This window comes from Balaenoptera physalus, assembly GCF_965194825.1.
Source record: "Balaenoptera physalus genome assembly, chromosome: 4".
Lineage (NCBI taxonomy): Eukaryota > Metazoa > Chordata > Mammalia > Artiodactyla > Balaenopteridae > Balaenoptera > Balaenoptera physalus.
This window is the reverse complement of record NC_138891.1, coordinates 116,249,365-116,267,789: the sequence shown is the minus strand read 5'-3', so window position 1 is coordinate 116,267,789 and position 18,425 is coordinate 116,249,365. Positions and strand designations below refer to the sequence as shown.

The window sequence follows — 18,425 nt, the reverse complement described above, 5'->3', positions numbered from 1 at the left end:
TTCTCAGGTTTTGTTCTCTTTTACCATTCATATCACAACTGAGGTGATTTCCCTAAAACATGGCCAGATTTAAAATCTTTAAGTGGATCCTATTTCAGTTATCTAATGCTATGTAACAAACCTGCCCAAACCTTAATGACTTAAATATTTATTATTATCTCTCATGACCCTGTGGGTTATTGACAAGGCTCATCAGTACAGTTCTTGCTTGGGGTGCCTTACAGGGCTGCATTTGGGAAGGATTAGTCATCTGAAGTCTCCGGTGGGCTGGACAACCCAAGGTGGCTCACTATATGACTTGCTACTGTGACCGGGAGCTCAGCTTGGGCTATTGACTGGATCACCTACAGTGGCCTCTCTATGTGGCTTCCCATAACCATTACTGCTTAGAACCATGGCTCTAAGAAGAAGCATATGAAGAGGTAGCTCTCCAAGAGACCTAGGTAGGAGCCATAAGAGTTCTTTACAACCCAGCCTTAGAAGGAACATGGCATGACTTTGTATTCTTTTTAGCTAAAAGTGAGTGCACCACATCCATTCATTTTAAAGAGAAAGGTTGGTGAAAGAATGTGAATACTGGGAGGGATGGTTCTTTTGAGGACCATCTTTGGAGATGCTACAATCTCTACAGCTTCGCTTAACAAACGTCATTGGCACTTCATAATCTCGCCCCTGCCTACACCTCTAGTCTTAGCCTTTACCCCGATCCCATACCCATTTGCTCATACATAGTCTTCACAGAATGAATTTGTTTCCCTGAATACAATAAACATACAGTTTTATGCCACCAAGCCTTCTTATATGCTTTCCAAGATGCTTTGTTTGTTTTTTATTTGCTAGTTTTATCTAACTTGTTCTTTAGAATACAAATAAAGAAGTTCTTACCCTTTATGAGAAGCTTCTCTAACACTCCTCCAGATGTTTTGTATTCCCATTGCAACCTGTGAATACCTGTATCCTCAGATACTGTAATCATTTAAAGTTACTTAAGGGCATCAATCATCTATTAGCCAATTTTATATGAAGAGGTCACATCAGGTAGTAGGGCAACCAATAAGTTCTTGCAGCATGGATAAATAAAAGCACTTATTTTACTCCTAGGCTATGCACATTTCTTAAGCTACTTATGGTAGATTTAATTTTCAGTCTTTCCCAGTATATGTATCATTTCACTATATGAGCATATTTCTCTTTCCAATGGCTCAACAATAAGCTTTGAATTGTACATAAAATACAAGGGAAACATTGTAACTATCAGTAATATACTGCATTGGTTGCCTGATATGAAGGTTATTCTGTATAATTCCAACAAAGACTCACATAACTAAAGGCTGTGATTCTTCTCATGGTTTTATGAAAATTCATGCTATTACATACAAAATGGAAGTTTTGCATAATTCTCAAAAAATCTTAAAGCAAATCTATTTTTAATTCACATAATGACAGCTCTCATCAGATTAATAATATTAAGTGTCTAAAAGTGCAGTATTTCTCTGTGATTTGATACAGTGTATGTATGTGTGTCTGTCTTTCCATGATTTTGTGTGTGTGTGTGTGTGTGTGTATTGCTTCTTCCATAAAGCTGCCACATTTCACATCATCAGTTAAGTCAGTGGAAAATATATATGTGTCACTATTCAGCAGAATTGGTGATGATTACTTTCTATTTAATTTTTATTATAATAGGACAATCAGTCAAATATCCTCTATTGATATAAATATTTTCAGAAATTTCTGTTTTTTCTAAGTTCAATAGTTTTTAAGTTTTTAGTATAATTTCACTTGCAGAATTGGATAGTGGATTTAAATATAATAATAATGTGAGAAACAGGTGCAGATTTATAAAATAAATTTGTTATGAGCAGGAATAACTAATATAAATCTCATCCTATTATCTGTATATGTCATATTAATAAATAAAAATTGGACTTGCACATTTCTGCAGCCACAAATTGATTTTATAAATAGCATGTCAATTGCTTTAATAACTATATTATTGAGCTAATTTTTTATTATTTTTGAATAAAATTATTTAAAAACATTTTTTACCCAATTGAGAGAAAGATTAACTTTAAATGCTCAGATATGACTTTTTTAATCATATAATCTCTTCAAAATGCTTCAGTTTAATTGGTCTTATATGGAAAAACAAAGAACCTTGAAAGGCATCAGATTAAGGTCACAGGTCAGTGTTCAAGCAAAATAGAGCTGGGCTACCAAATGATTTCCTGTTATTAAGCCGATAAATCAGAGCAACGTTGATAGATGTGAACACTGGGACAGTATGTCAGTCTCATGAAAAAAAAAAAAAAATGCTGAGCAGATACTGGTGATCAGTGCTGTCAGAGTCTTGAAAATAAAATTTTAGAAAGGTCTGAGAAAGCATTGAAAAGGCTAACAGTGGCGTTTACATATCCGAAAATGCAGTTTTCGTATGATTTAACTTAAGAGAAGGCTTCCTATGGCTTCACAATGAACTAAACTGAAGAATTTTCAAAATGAATGCAACTTGTTATGAAGGAGCCCACGTCGACACTCCACATCCATTTGGACCTACTCCCACAGGCATCCAAAGCCCATTCTAGACCCCAAGTCTTCTTACGTCGTCGTTTTCTTCTCCATGTAATTTAGCTTCTTGTCAGCTCCTCATATGCTATTTCTGCCCACCCTCCAGGCCTTGTTGAATCTGCCTTTTTTGAGGTTTTCCATGAGTGTCCTACTCAATAGGAGGAGCTCTTCTTTGATCAACTAAAATAATGCTTATTTAATATGATCTGTTTGACATTTAATGAATTCACTCTTAAATGCTTACCTAACTAATCCTTTTTACTTTCAATAAATATTTTCTAAACGCCTACCTTTTAGACTCTAGTAATAAACAAATAGGATAGAATTTCTGCCTTCAGAAGATTTACATCTAGCAAGTGATTTTTAAGTTTTGGGAGTCAGCATTCCCTTTGAGAGTGTAACTGGAACAGTGGCAACTTTCCCCAGAAAAATTTATTCACCTACAATTTAGCACAGAAATTCAGAGGATGCAGTCATTATAATCTTGAAAGGGGAGTGAGAGGATACTCCCCAGGTAACATTTTTAATTCTGTTTTGTAAAAGTCATAAACTCTTTCCAACTGAGGAAGTATTGAGTGGTTATCTAGGGGGATATAAAAAAATAGCACAAGAAAAGGAAGAAGTGTGAAAAAGAATGGGACATAAAGGAAACATTAAGATTTTTCATGAGGCAGGAGGGTGGTATGAACTTAGGTTGCATTTATATGTTGGAACAAGATGATTTATTTACTTGCTAACATGTCGAGCCTGTTTTGGGGAATAGATATCTCACCTTCCTAAGAGAATTACCATTTTTCTACTCCCTAAGGAGTTTCAGCATGTTCGTCTTTCACATCTTTCAGTAAGTTTAAGCACCTCGTATGTAGTGCTTTGCAAATATAAAATATTAAACTGAGAGTTGGCTAAGAAAGAATGGGAGGGAAGGAAGGGAGAAGGTTATAGAGTTAGTTGATCTGCAGAGTTCTGGGAAGGATAAACAAAGAGATAATTGAATTACAAATGATATTATACTAGGCCAATTACGTGTAAGTGTAGGTTATTTTAATAGGATGATAGAAATAAAGAGAATTAGTTTCATGTCATTTTATAAGAAATGCAGTAAATGAAAATATTTTTCTTGTAACAGCAGTTTAGTTTTGTTGGAAATAAAATTATCAAGTATAACTACGGGGTTCTAAATTAATCCTAGTTAAATGACATAATATTTTATACTAGTAAAATATGAAAATATTTATACTAGTAAAATATAAAATATTTATAAGAATATTTCTATTATAATTTCCATGATGACACAGGAGTATGTTTTTGTCCAGTTACCGCTTGAATTCCTACATATGTTAAATCACACAGTAGACATTTATTTCATAAATATTTATTGAGAGACTACTGAGGAGATCCAAGCCCTATTCTGGATGGTGAGAGAATAGCAAGAAGAGAATAAAGTCCCTCTTCTCAAGGGGGCATGTTAGAGAACAGGAGCATATCAATCAATCAATAAATGTATAATATGTGTGATGATGAATGTGCTATAAAACGTCAGAATGTATCAGTCAGGCATTGTTACACAACACAGTGGTTATGTATCAATCACTAAAATCTCATCAGTGTCCTGCAGCTATAAGCATTTATTTGACCCAAGTGTCTGGAGTCAGCTGGACATAACTGAGGTTTGAGCTGGGTACCGCTAAGACTTCAGCTGGGCTCGCTCATGGGTTTCCTGACGGGAGGCTGATCAAACTAGGCAGGGCTCAACTGGGGCTCGACTAAGATAGTTGAGCTGGGACCTCTCTGCCCCACATTTCTCTCACCCTCCTCTTAGAGTCAACAGGCTATGGGCACGTTCTTCACACGGCAATGTCAGACGTGCAACAGCTCAAACCCAACCCTGCAGGCCATTGAAAGTTCTCCTTGCATCATGTCAGCCTAAACAAGTAAAAAGGCCAAAACACAGAGAGTTCAGTTTGCCCATGAAGATGGGAAAATGAAGAGTGAATATAAAAAAAATAGCTAATCTACTGTATAGCATAAAGAAAAATAGAGAGTTATGGGGTATGTTACTGTAAATAGGGTGGTCAGGGCCATGTTCACTGGTAAGGTGACATTGGAGTAGAGGAGCAAAGTGGGAAAGTAAGACATGGGAATATCTCAGGGGAAAAGGTTTAAAGCTGAGAGAACAGTCATTTTCACATCTCTAAAGTAGGAGCATGTGTGTCTTTTTCAGGTACAGCAAGGAAGAAGTATAGCCAGATTTGAATGAGTGTGAAGTAAAGGGAGAGGCAATGAGGCCGAGGAGAAATACTAACCAAATCATGTGCAGTCAAATGAGGATGCTGGGTTTATTCTTGGTGAGATGGGACACTACAAGACATTTAAAAAAAAAAAAAAAAAAAAAGACTGCTGTTACCTGACTTACACTTTAAAAGGATCACTTTGGCAATGAGTTTTGACATCTTTTATATTAAATATATTCTATTTTACTTGTAAAAAAACCCTCAACTAGGAAATAAACTTGTGTGTGGGGATGGGAGGGCATGAAATGTGTGTTATGTGTATTTGGATCCTTACTAAATAACATGTATCCAAATGTCACCTTAAAATATTTAGTTAAAAAATAAATAAATACAAAAAAATAAAAAATAAATAAAATATTTAGTTACTCAAAATAAATTTGTACCAATTTTATTCTACAAACATATGAAGTAACTAAATAAGAACATGATTCAAGAGAAGTTTCATTACAATATTAGAGAGGCTACACTCACAGCGTCACTCTTAGGTTGAATACTACAACGGAATTAATCCTCTCAGAGGGGCAAGGGAAGACCATTCCCACTTTAGCCTTTAGTCAACTTGCCTTACCTAAGGCTCTTCCTTTTTTAACTAATTCTTCACGTCTTTCAAAGCTATTTCTTAATTTTGTTCTTGCTCCTTTTTTTCCCCCTAAATCTAGCCTGGAGATTTCAGCATGGAAATAATTGCTCGTGACATACTCATGAATGATTTAGCTTAACTTGAGCTGTTTCTTTTTTCCCTTCCTGGATTTTTATGGCTTTGTTGTTGAAAGCTGAGGGGTAAAACCCTTGCCTCATAGATCCACCTACCTTCCCCTCTCATGACGTAAGAAACAATACCTGTCTATTGAAACAGTTCTCTTTTTATTAGGAGGACTGTGGCATCTGTGCTTACTTGCTGGACAGATTATTGATTTGGGCTGTTGCTTATTTGAGGAAATGTCTTATAGATAAAATGTAGCCATTGCTGTGTTCCTTCACTGTCTCGCTTTGTAAACCCAGGGTGTCTGGGAGATAACTGTGGCATTTTCTGTCACTATTGGCATAAGTTTGCAAGCACAGGCTTCAAAGGGGCTACTTCCAAATGGACAGAGGCTAACAGTAAGATTGAGCTACTTTAAGGTGAACCTTGGAAATGTCTTGGTGCGTCTAAGAGCCAGGCTCCCCATGGCATATTTACCAACATACGTTTTTATCACGCTTAATATAATGGATGTTCTTGAAAATAATGAAAAATTGTTTTATATAACATTTCAGGAGGTAGGAAAACTCCAGAGGATATCCATCACAGCTAATGCAAAAGAATGGTGCCCACTGGCATTGTATAGAGTGGTAGCCCAAATGATTACATCAACAGAACATGGACTTTGCAGTCAGACAGTACTGGGTTCAAATTCTAGCCTCACAGCTTACTAGCCATATGACCTTAGTCAAGCTGCCCAACCTTAGCTATAAAAATGCAAGTAATCATGTCTACTTCCTGGGGGTATCTGAAAGTAACTTACAATAATTATGCATAGAGACTGTTCTCTTAGCTGTTGTAAATAAGTTCTCAAAGAAGATAAATTCTTTTACTGCTGATCCTTAATCACAAATGTTAACCAATGCCTCTGTTTTTTGTTTTTTGTTTTTTTAATGAAAGATGGCATTTAGGATTTTTTGTTGTTTAGTTAAGGCAGTAGTTAAAAGATTAAGAAAAAGAATATTTTTCTTATTAATTTGTTACTTTGTGATGATAATAAGCACTGCTCATCCCAAATTATTAAACAGGAGATCGTTATATTAATTCTTTTTGTGATTATAAGCACCCTAGCCTTTGTGTAGCTTATGAAATATTAAATAATATATTAGAACAAGCAATTACTGAAAAAAGAATGCTGAAAAAAGAATAAACCTAAAGTTTTACAACAAAATATATATTGTTGTATATGAAATCAAATTCTGTAGGGAAAGATCAAATTAATATTTTTATTATTGAAAAAGAAAGTCTTCCCACTCCTGGTATCTCTGATAGATTATTTTAGAATTACCTTAAAACATACCTATTTTTCCTTAATTTTTAAGAAAGTGCCAACTACTGTCAATCTTTATTTTAAAACTGGTACCTTTTGCCACTCAAAGTTATACGAAGTCTTCAAAGCTCCTAGGTCCCAATTCCTTTCCTTCCTGGTGACTGGTTGCATTCAAGTTAATCAGATATCCCTGTTGTTGCAGTTTCTTATGTTTAACTACTGAAGAAATACCCAAAGGTTTTAAAAAGCTTTTCCTCTAAAGTCTTCCATCCCCTTTCACATTATTTGGCAGAAACTTGAAGAGAGAATTTATAAATATGTAATGCATCATCATTCAGCAATTTTACTCTTACAATAAACATTATTTCTCCATTCAAAAGATTTGTCAGCCTCTCCCTAAGTTTATTCCCCTAGTCAGATAAATAGCTGCTTGTTCTAGCAATTTATAGTAAATGATCCCTTAGCAATGGTCATATAAGATTAGATATTAATTGTGCTAGATGTTCGTTAAAAAGTTACATTCTAATATAAACTAAGATTTGTCTAACTTCACACACTTTAGCCAGAAAGTTTCTTTAAAACAGAGATATAGTAGCTTTAATATCATTGTGTCTTCACAGCATGGAGAAATGGTCTCGGCTTGTGTCATGATGACCTCGTTCTCAACCTGCCATCGTGTGCATCGGGCAATCCTTTCACATCTTAAGGAATTATTTTTTTAGGTTCACAGTATAGAATTTCCTTTAAAAATACCATGTGCAAAAGCAGCATAGCTTCTTTAATGGTATTCATGAAGCTAAATTTTAGTAGATGCTGGGAATTCTATAATATTACAGAATGGTTCATAAAATTTTGCCATCTGCTATACCAAGTAACAGTTCATTTTTACTGGTTTTAAAATGGCTGTGCTTTCATGTGTTTGGATTTTTGCCTAAGCTTCAAGTTCCCTCTGAAAGCTACTTCTGACCTCTGCCTGAGGAAATGTGAAAATCTGCCTTTCCTATCTTGCTTTATAAGCTTCAGTGAGAGAATGTAAATGGACTAAATACATTGTGCGAGATTTTACCAGAAAAATCTCTCACATACTGCCTGCATGGCTGGTTCTGTTTACAACATTTCCAGTTTATACTGGAGTAACCACTTGTAAAAGAAGTTGCCCCAAGTGCTAGTGCTGAAGGCAGACATTTATAGAGTAGTATGCTGTCAGCAGAAGACAGAGGCTTTTATCACAGAATTTTTGCAAAACTATGATATGGACATTCCACACAGGATACAGGATAGAATATAAGCTTCAGAGCTGGAAATTATTCTAATCCAACAATTTGCTAAGAGATGAAAGTGAGCCCCAGAGGGGTCTTTAGTGACTTGCCCAGGGTCTTACTTTTAGGAGTAGACAGTATCCAACTTCAGATAAAATGTCCTTTTTGTAAAAATCAGATTTTAGAGGAGTTTTTGTCATAAAGTGAAACTCTGACTCTATGTGCACACAGTTATTTTCAATTGTTAGGATGTTGGCTGAAACCATCAAATGAGTAAATAAAGTTGATCATTGGTGAGTACGTAGATTTTTATTGGCAGAATCAAAATAAAGAACAAGATAAAAACTAATTTAAAAAAAAGAAGAAAATGAAGAAAGAGGGGGAAGAGATGAAAGAGAACAGAGTAGGGAAAGCAAAAGAAGGAGGTGAAGGAGGAGGAGGGAGCGAGGCAGCAGCATCAGGCACAGCTCGTAGGACAAGACTCACAACTGTGTGAATTCCTCCAAACTGGCCATCACATTCCATACAGGTTTCAGCTTTTTTCCCTTGTATTCCTGAGTCTCTGTTTAATTGATTACGTATTCACCTGTCTTTTCTCCCTTGCTCTCCTAGGCCTTCTCGTATACATTCTCAGAATATCCCCTTTAAGAAAGTGACTTTACATTACAGTGTATTTTGAAGCTCGGTCCTGCTGACTGCCTCTGGATGAATGAGCCTTGAGTGCCCTTGGGTTACATTGCTTTTCTCCTTCTTAGTTTCCTCGTATATACCTCTGACGGGAACCCTATAATACACTTACCCAAAACATGGGCTTCCCTTGTCGTGTAACGGAATAGTACTTTCACCTAATAAAAATATAAATATCCTATTGGAACATTTCCAGTAAGAACAGATGTTCAGGCAGATTTATTGGTTATCACAAGGGACTTATAACTTTTCAATTTTTGATTGAGGGAATATGCAAACACATTATTTAAACTGTAAATTTGATACGTTTTCTACAAAATTATTAAATCTCTCAAGTAGCCGCGAACCAATTTATTTTGTCCAGTGCTCTCTATCTAGATGAAGCATCTGCAGTGTTGACTGGATGTGTCCAAAGATAGGAGGTATGAGGGAGGAAACACGTCTCAACCACCCGACAGTTTTCACTTCGCGTTGTCATGGTTTTTGAAATTGATGTTGGCTCAGAGGCGTCTTTTTCTAAAATGTGAACGTTCAAACCAAGTCTCAAGCATTAGTGTGTATTAGTTTAGGTAGATTGCTTTCTTCATTCCACATAAATGAGATCACCTGCCTTGAATAAATGGAAATTGTAATCACATGAGACGGAAGGAAAGCCATGAGGAATTAGGTGAAGGAACAATTCTGAAACTGAATTTCCTCCAGGGAGTAGAAGGTCCAGACGGAGGCATCACTCTATTGGAAGTTTAAAGCAGAAGAAGGCATTGAGCAACTGAAACAGGAGAAGACAGTAAGCTCTGTTGTTATTTAATGTGCCTGACGGAGTACACGGTTATAGACATGCACTGTACCTATATCTATATCTTTATAGCATTTAATGGATGCTATATGAATAAGTCAATGAATGAGTGAGGACAATATGAATGAATTAAAGGAGATTCTAACGTAGCTGTGGAAGAACAGTGGCTCTCAAAGTCTGCAACAGCATCACTTGGGAGCTTGTTAGAAATGCAGATTCTTGGATCCCACCCCAACTGTACTGAGCCAGAAACTCTGTGGGTGGGACACAGCAATCCGTGTTTCAACAAGTCATGCAAATGATTCTCATATGGGTTCAAGTTTGAGAGCCACTGAGAAAGAGTAAACGTCAAGAGCGTCACTCCAGGCAGAGATTGACCAAGGTTGCAGGGAGATGGCCAGGGGTGGGTGGAGGGGGTGGGAGATTAGGACAGCCTCATTCAAACAGCATGAAGGTCTCCAAGAAGGTGAGTCCTTCTTGATCCAGGCAGAATGCAAACAGTTTCTGTTCTTAGCAAATGTACCTTCAGTGCCACTGTCTGGGGGACTTTCAGGATGTCCAAGCATGACAGCATCATTTATGCTGCATATGAGGCTAACTCTGGTTGGGTATCTGAATCTTACTGAATTTTCCAAGGCCTTCGTGAGCTGGGCCCCCTAGTCATTTAAACTTGCATAACACAAAGCAAATCAGATGGGCACATGTGTAACATGGCAGTTACCCAAAGTTAAACTGATTGCATCAATCAGATTTATATTTAAGGCCCACAGACTTCAGCTAAATTTGGTGACCATAGAAAGAAAGTCTTATTTATTTATACAATGGTACTTGTGTAGGAAGTGCCAAATCTCAGAAGCTGCCCAGTAAACCCCTACTAAAACCACTATTTTCAAGTTTCCCTGATGGTGACCCGAATTAATAGCCAACATAGAGTCACTCTGTACAGATATGCTTTTATTTCCTGTCATTGTTTTCAAAGCAAGATGAATGTTTTTCCTCATGGAAAAATTAAATATTTCCATTTCAGAAAAGCTGACAAAAATATGATTGATATAGCCAATTATTAGAATCTTAGAATGGCCCTCTGAGGACTTGTGCTTCCATGAATGTTAGAGTTTATCATTGCCATCCAGAACAGCCAGCGTGAGTATGTGAGTTAGTTACATTATTTTATGCAAATAACCATTAGAGCCTTTTCCTAAGCCCTTATTTCTTCAACAAGGCAGAGTTTCAATTTACTATTAGAAAGAAAATTTGTCCCCCACAATTGTACTGTACATCATAATTGCCCATTCTTAATGCAATTTTCCTTTACTGATCACAGCTGTAGATTTTTCAAAAGGTTAGGTAACTGACTAATTTGATGCTAAGTATCTTATCTCTAGAGACTTAGGTTAAGAAATGTCACTTTGATTGTCTCCATGGCAAGTCATGTCATAAAGGAACAACTTTATCTCACTGTTTAATTTGACCCAGTTTTCCATATTGCTTAATAAGTACATTACAGTGAATCACTGATCTATTATCCAAGGAATTGTGAAGCTTATGGGTTATCTTCCATTGCACCTGCTTTAATCAGCATATTGCCTTGGGTATTATGGACACTTTATCCTTTAATAAAAGAATTGTTAATATCTTCATCCGCGATTTCAAGACATTTGTAAAATTAGGTCAGCTGGATTTTATGTAAAATTTATCACCAACTCAGTTACTTAATGTGATGTTTTCAGGAATAATTCCAACGTTTCCAACATCCTCAAATTAATATTTTCATTAAACAAATTATCAGTATTTGAAATGGTAAATTTCATTCAAGGATATAGACAGAAACACGTCAAGTTACTTCCGTGCTGTATCTGACACTATTTTATTGGCATTTTTGTTAATTTTCAAAAGTTAATGCTGATAGGAACTATAGTGTTTATGGCCCTGTATAAAGATATTTTAAAATTGTTTTTAGAAATAATTTGCTGAAAGATACGATAGCATAAGTTTTTTGAGCTTATAGAATAATTCCTTTGTTTTGTATATGCTCTTTTCTACCAGTAGCACATTAGCTCTCATTGTTAATAAGGATTAATTATACCTTCTTCATACAAGTCACATATGTAACCAGTGTATAGATACTGGATATGGAACTACCATATGCTGAATCCATATCATCTTTACCAGAAAGTCAAAGTCTACATCATACATTTGAACTTATTCTGATTCAAAATACACCAGTTGAAGTATTTGCTGTGTGGTGGGGAACATGTTACATGGTAGGAACGTACGGCCCTTATTCTCAACGAGCTCACAGTCAAGTGGGGAATTTACATTGCAACGTGGGAAACTTCACAGAGATGTGGTAATCAGCAATTAAAATCAAAACACTTCTTTTTCCCAAGGATAAGTTGAAATTAGTGAATTTTAATTTTCCAACAGGTATAGGTTAAATTTCCTAAAACCTAGAACAAAAATACCTGCAGTGCTGAGGAACTGGATATTTGTATTAGGTTATCCAATTTAGATGTATGCTGACATTACACCCAATACTTTTGTGTCTCTAACTTATCATTTCAAGTGTTAGACAGTGAGTTCTTTATTGGTATATCCCTACAGGCTAGCAAGGAAACATTTTATCTAATTTAGTGATAGTCAAAGGAAAGAGGAAAAGGATAAAAGAAACAGATTTCTGTCTTAAAGATAATTTTGCTAATGTTGATGGTAAAATTCTGTGTCCTATTCACAGGCAACATTTTCACTTATTCATGTCTCTTAAAAGGGCCCTTATTTCCACATCATTTACTCAAGCTAACTCAATATAAGGAAGTGATACACCAGTTGGCCCCTCCACAAAACATGAAAAGATCTTCGCCTCACTTGTTGCTTTAACTACTTTCTGGAGTCTTTTGAATCTGCTTTGAAAAATAGGTATCATCTATTTTTCTGATCAAAAGTTACAGATCTCTGCTTTTTTCTAAAACGCCTTTCAAAGGTAAGGGTTGATAACTGAAGTAAAACTGTTAGAACTCTAGTTCCAATTACACTTTTGTAGTGATTACCATTCTTAATTCCATAACCTCTCACCAGGCCAAATCATGGAAGAGTAGAAAGAATATCAGATGTCACTCTTCAGATGTGGTTTGAGCTTCAGCTCTGTCACTCTCCAGCTACGTAACTGTGGGCAAGTCATTGTCTCATTCCATTTCCTGTCTGTTAATTGTAAAATTGCAAAATAAGCCCTATGTTATCACCAGAGGCTGCAGGGAGAATCAAGTGGCATAACACATGTGAATCTGCTTTATGGACTTCAAAGTGTTATATAAATAGATGTAGTTTTTGGCTGGGAAGGACTTTGCAACCACTAGGGAGTTATCAAATGAACAGATGATATTGGAACTGTTCTCTGAAGAGATAAATGTCCAGGTTCTAGATCTTGTACAGATAGTCTGTAAGATGAGGGGCATATCATCAGTGCCCCTCATCAAAGGGGCATTGATGATATGCCCCTTTCTAGGCTAATTACCTGTGCTTATGCAAAGAGATTTTTATCCTTCATGTATAAGACTGAAGTACATTGAGTTATGACAGTTTTGAATTGCATTGGTGACTTATATGGAACACACATCCTTTATGTAAGGGAGGTTAGGCCTTTGAGGTTTTTTGCACAGATTTTCTAACAAATATTTTCCAAAAATATGTTTACTCAGAAAATCTCTGGTTATGTGATAATGAAAACTCATATATCTTTGAAATGTCTTATGATGACATTTGGCAAGGATCAGTGAAAGTCTTCTCAAATATTAGAAAAATCAAAATAAACGTATGAGGGCAAATTCTAAAGGATGGTCTATTTTCCTGTTTTAGCAGTTTTCTGAATCTCAGAATGATAGCCACTATCTGTTATTCTTAGAAAGAGAATGTATGATATTATCATTCTTTCATGCTTTGGTATTTCACTTTTGACAACAATGTATTTATCTTGTGAACAGAAAATATGGGATCTATTTAGTGTATGATCCATGCCTCAAAGATTTTTATGTTCAAATTATAATGGTTGCACAATACTAATTAAGGTAATTTATTGCAATTGAAAATAAGGGGGGGACTTATGAAACATTATGAAGTTTAATGCATTAGGATGTCTCCAGATTTTAATCATTGATTCAAAGAAATAAGTACAAGTAAAATTATTGGCAGAGAATCGTGCCACAATACAAAACCTCAGACACAAGGAGTAATATGAATTGTATCCCAACAAATTTTGAAGAATTTCAAGAAAGAAATTGAAATGATGACAGTGATAAATTCAAGAGATTATCGTATACACACTGAAAACAGCAGGAGGAAAGACTAGAAGCAGAAGGAAATTAGAAGATGGCAACCAATATTTGGGGACAGAGAAGATAACAGATGAAAGAGATTTTTATGAGGTTATGTTCACAGAGTGATTGGATATCAAGATGAGGGGAGAGAGGAGTTAAGATGCTTTCAGGAATGCTAGCTTTCCCAGAAAGTATAATTATAACATGCATAGGTCTGTGGCTTTCAAGAAAATACATAACAGGAGATTCAGATCTATAAGGCATGAGAATATGTTAGAAATGAAAACTTGGGACTGGATCAGCCTAGAAAATAAAAGGATAACAGAAGGGGTAAATACCAAGGAGAAAATCTAATCAGAGTAAAGGAACCCACAGCAAAGGTGAAGAAGTTTAGCAAGAGAGGATAAGACAACCAGAGAGGAGGGGGTACTTTGTGTCAAATGTTTCTATTGGGTCAAAAGAAATAAGGATTGAGAAACTTCCATTAAATGAAAAGTTGGAGAGATTTTCTGGTAGCATTGGCAAGAGTATATTCCTGGGTTGGTATGGGTAGGAAAAAAATGGTGGATTGAGAAGAGAATGAGAGATGGGAAAATAGAAAAATATAGAGTAGAAGAGATGGGGGAGTGAGAGAGAGAGATTTGGAAGTAAACAAGAGATTTGGTGTTGGGGGAATTTGGGTCTGATTCATTAATGATAATTGGATTGATTTTTTTTTTTTCTTCTTGAGATCACAAGAGAGAGGATTAGGATTAGGGCTGAGTTGATTGATAGAGCAAATTGCTAGGGAGGTAGAAAGAGATGAATTAAAGGCACATACTTTAATCTCACGAGGACAGATATCACTTCTATAAAAATAGGAAAGAAGGCCACTTTGCCATTTTGTTGGTCACCCTTCCAGGCCTGGAAATTTTGTGAAGTCCGAAATCCTAAAGTTTCCAGATTTCTCAACAACTCTTAAGATCCTGGTTTCCCACCTTCCCAGAAGCAGAGTTATATCTTCACAGGTCTCTATATCTTTTAAACAAAGCAGAAAATGAACAAACCCAGCTGTGTGGCTGACAGGGTCTTGGTGCTCTGGCCGGGTATCAGGCCTGTGCCTCTGAGGTGGGAGGGCTAAGTTCAGGACATTGGTCCACCAGAGACCTCACAGCTCCATGTAATATCAAAAGGCGAAAGCGCTCCCAGAGATCTCCATCTCAACACTAAGACCCAGCTCCATTCAAAGACCAGCAAGCTACAGTGCTGGACACCCTATGCCAAACAACTAGCAAGACAGGAACACAACCCCACCCATTAGGAGAGAGCCCGCCTAAAATCATAATAAGGTCACAGACACCCCAAAACACAACACTGGATGCAGTCCTGCCCACCAGAAAGACAAGATCCAGCCTCATCCACCAGAACACAGGCACTAGTCCCCTCCACAAATGACAATGAAAACACGACAACCCAAAACCTATGGGATGCAGCAAAGGCAGTTCTAAGAGGGAAGTTTATAACAATAAATCCTACCTCAAGAAACAAGACACATCTCAAATAAACAACCTATCCTTACACCTAAAACAATTAGAGAAAGAAGAACAAAAAAACCCCAGAGTTAGCAGAAGGAAAGAAATCATAAAGATCAGATCAGTAATAAATGAAAAAGAAATGAGGGAAACAGTAGCAAAGATCAATAAAACTAAAAGCTGGTTCTTTGAGAAGATTAACAAAATTGATAAACCATTAGCCAGACTCATCAAGAAAAAAAGAGAGAAGACTCAAATCAATAGAATTAGAAATGAAAAAAGAGAAGTAACAACTGACACTGCAGAAATACAAAGGATCATGAGAGATTACTACAAGCAACTATATGCCAATAAAATGGACAACCTGGAAGAAATAGACAAATTCCTAGAAAAGCACAACCTTCCAAGAATGAACCAGGAAGAAATAGAAAATATAAACAGACCAATCACAAGTACTTAAATTGAGACTGTGATTAAAAATCTTCCAACAAACAAAAGCCCAGGACCAGTTGGCTTTACAGATGAATTCTATGAAACATTTAGAGAAGAGCTAACACCTATCCTTCTCAAACTCTTCCAAAATATATCAGAGGGAGGAACACTCCCAAACTCATTCTACGAGGCTGCCATCACCCCGATACCAAAACCAGACAAAGATGTCACGAAGAAAGAAAACTACAGGCCAGTATCACTGATGAACATACATGCAAAAATCCTCAACAAAATACTAGCACACAAAATCCAACAGCACATTAAAAGGATCATACACCATGGTCAAGTGGGGTTTATCCCAGGAATGCAAGGATTCTTGAATATATGCAAATCAATCAATGTGATAAACCATCTTAACAAATTGAAGGAGAAAAACCATATGATCATCTTAATAGATGCAGAAAAAGCTTTCGACAAAATTCAATACCCACTTATGATAAAAATCCTCCAGAAAGTAGACATAGAGGGAACTTACCTCAACATAATAAAGGACATATATGACAAACCCACAGCCAATATCGTTCTCAATGGTGAAAAACTGAAATTATTTGCTCTAAGATCAGGAACAAGACAAGGCTGTCCACTCTCACCACTATTATTCAACATAGTTTTGGAAGTTGTAGCCACAGCAGTCAGAGTAGAAAAAGAAATAAAAGGAATCCAGATCGGAAAAGAAGAAGTAAATCTGTCACTGTTTGCAGATGACATGATACTATACGTAGGGAATCCTAAAGATGCTACCAGAAAACTACTAGAGCTAATCAACGAATTTTGTAAAGTTGCAGGATACAAAATTAACACACAGAAATCTCTTGCATTCCTATACACTAATGATGAAAAATCTGAAAGTGAAATTAAGAAAACACTCCCATTTACCATTGCAACAAAAAGAATAAAATACCTAGGAATAAACCTACCTAAGGAGACAAAAGACCTGTATGCAGAAAACTATAAGACACTGATGAAAGAAATTAAAAATGAAACGAACAGATGGAGAGATATACCATGCTCTTGGATTGGAAGAATCAACATTGTGATAATGACTATACTACCCAAAGCAATCTACAGATTCAGTGCAATCCCTATCGAACTACCAATGGCATTTTTCACAGAATTAGAACAAAAAATTTCACAATTTATATGGAAACACAAAAGACGCCGAATAGCCAAAGCAATCTTGAGAAAGAAAAATGGAGCTGGAGGAATCAGGCTCCCTGACTTCCAACTATACTACAAAGCTACAGTGATCAAGACAGTATGGTACTGGCAGAAAAACAGAAATATAGATCAATGGAACAGGATAGAAAGCTCAGAGATAAACCCACGCACATATGGTCACCTTATCTTTGATAAAGGAGGCGAGATTATACAATGGAGAAAAGACAGCCTCTTCAATAAGTGGTGCTGGGAAAACTGGACTGCTACATGTTAAAGAATGAAATTAAAACACTCCCTAACACCATACACAAATATAAACTCAAAATGGATTAAAGACCTAAATGTAAGGCCAAGCACTATAAAACTCTTATAGGAAAACATAGGCAGAACACTCTGTGACATAAATCACAGCAAGATCCTTTTTGACCCAGCTCCTAGAGAAATGGAAATAAAAACAAAAATAAACAAATGGGACCTAATGAAACTTAAGAGCTTTTGCACAGCAAAGGAAACCATAAACAAGACGACCCGCAGAATGGGAGAAAATATTTGCAAACAAAGCAACCTACAAAGGATTAACCTCCAAAATTTACAAGCAGCTCATGCAACTCAATATCAAAAAAACAAACAACCCAGTCCAAAAATGGGCAGAAGACCTATAAATAGACATTTCTCCAAAGAAGATATACAGATTGCCAACAAGCACATGAAAGATTGCTCAACATAACTAATCATTAGAGAAATGCAAATCAAAACTACAATGAGGTATCACCTCACACCAGTCAAAATGGCCATCATCAAAATATCTACGAACAAACAATGCTGGAGAGGGTGTGGAGAAAAGGGAACCTTCTTGCGCTTTTAGTGGGAATGTAAATTGATACAGCCACTATGGAGAACAGTATGGAAGTTCCTTAAGAAACTAAAAATAGAACTACCATACGACCCAGCAATCCCACTACTGGGCATATACCCTGAGAAAACCATAATTCAAAAAGAGTCATGTACCACAATGTTCATTGCAGCACTATTTTACAATAGTCAGGACATGGAAGCAAGCTAAGTGTCCATTGACAGATGAATAGATAAAGAAGATGTGGCACATATATACAATGGAATATTACCAGGCATATAAAGAAACGAAATTGAGTTTTTTGTAGTGAGGTGAATGGACCTAGAGTCTGTCATACAGAGTGAAGTAAGTCAGAAAGAGAAAAACAAATACCGTATGCTAACACATATATATGGAATCTAAAAAAAAAAAAAAAGTTCTGAAGAACCTAGGGGCAGGACAGGAATAAAGACACAGACGTAGAGAATGGACTTGAGGACACAGGGAGA

General features: G+C 36.3%; 1 protein-coding gene across 7 annotated transcripts in view; it reads left to right on the top strand.

Moving 5' to 3' along the window:
• Positions 1 to 18,425, top strand: part of ROBO2 (roundabout guidance receptor 2) — a 1,245,885-nt gene that overhangs the window by 150,891 nt on the left and 1,076,569 nt on the right. The gene's annotated exons all lie outside the window — the stretch shown is intronic.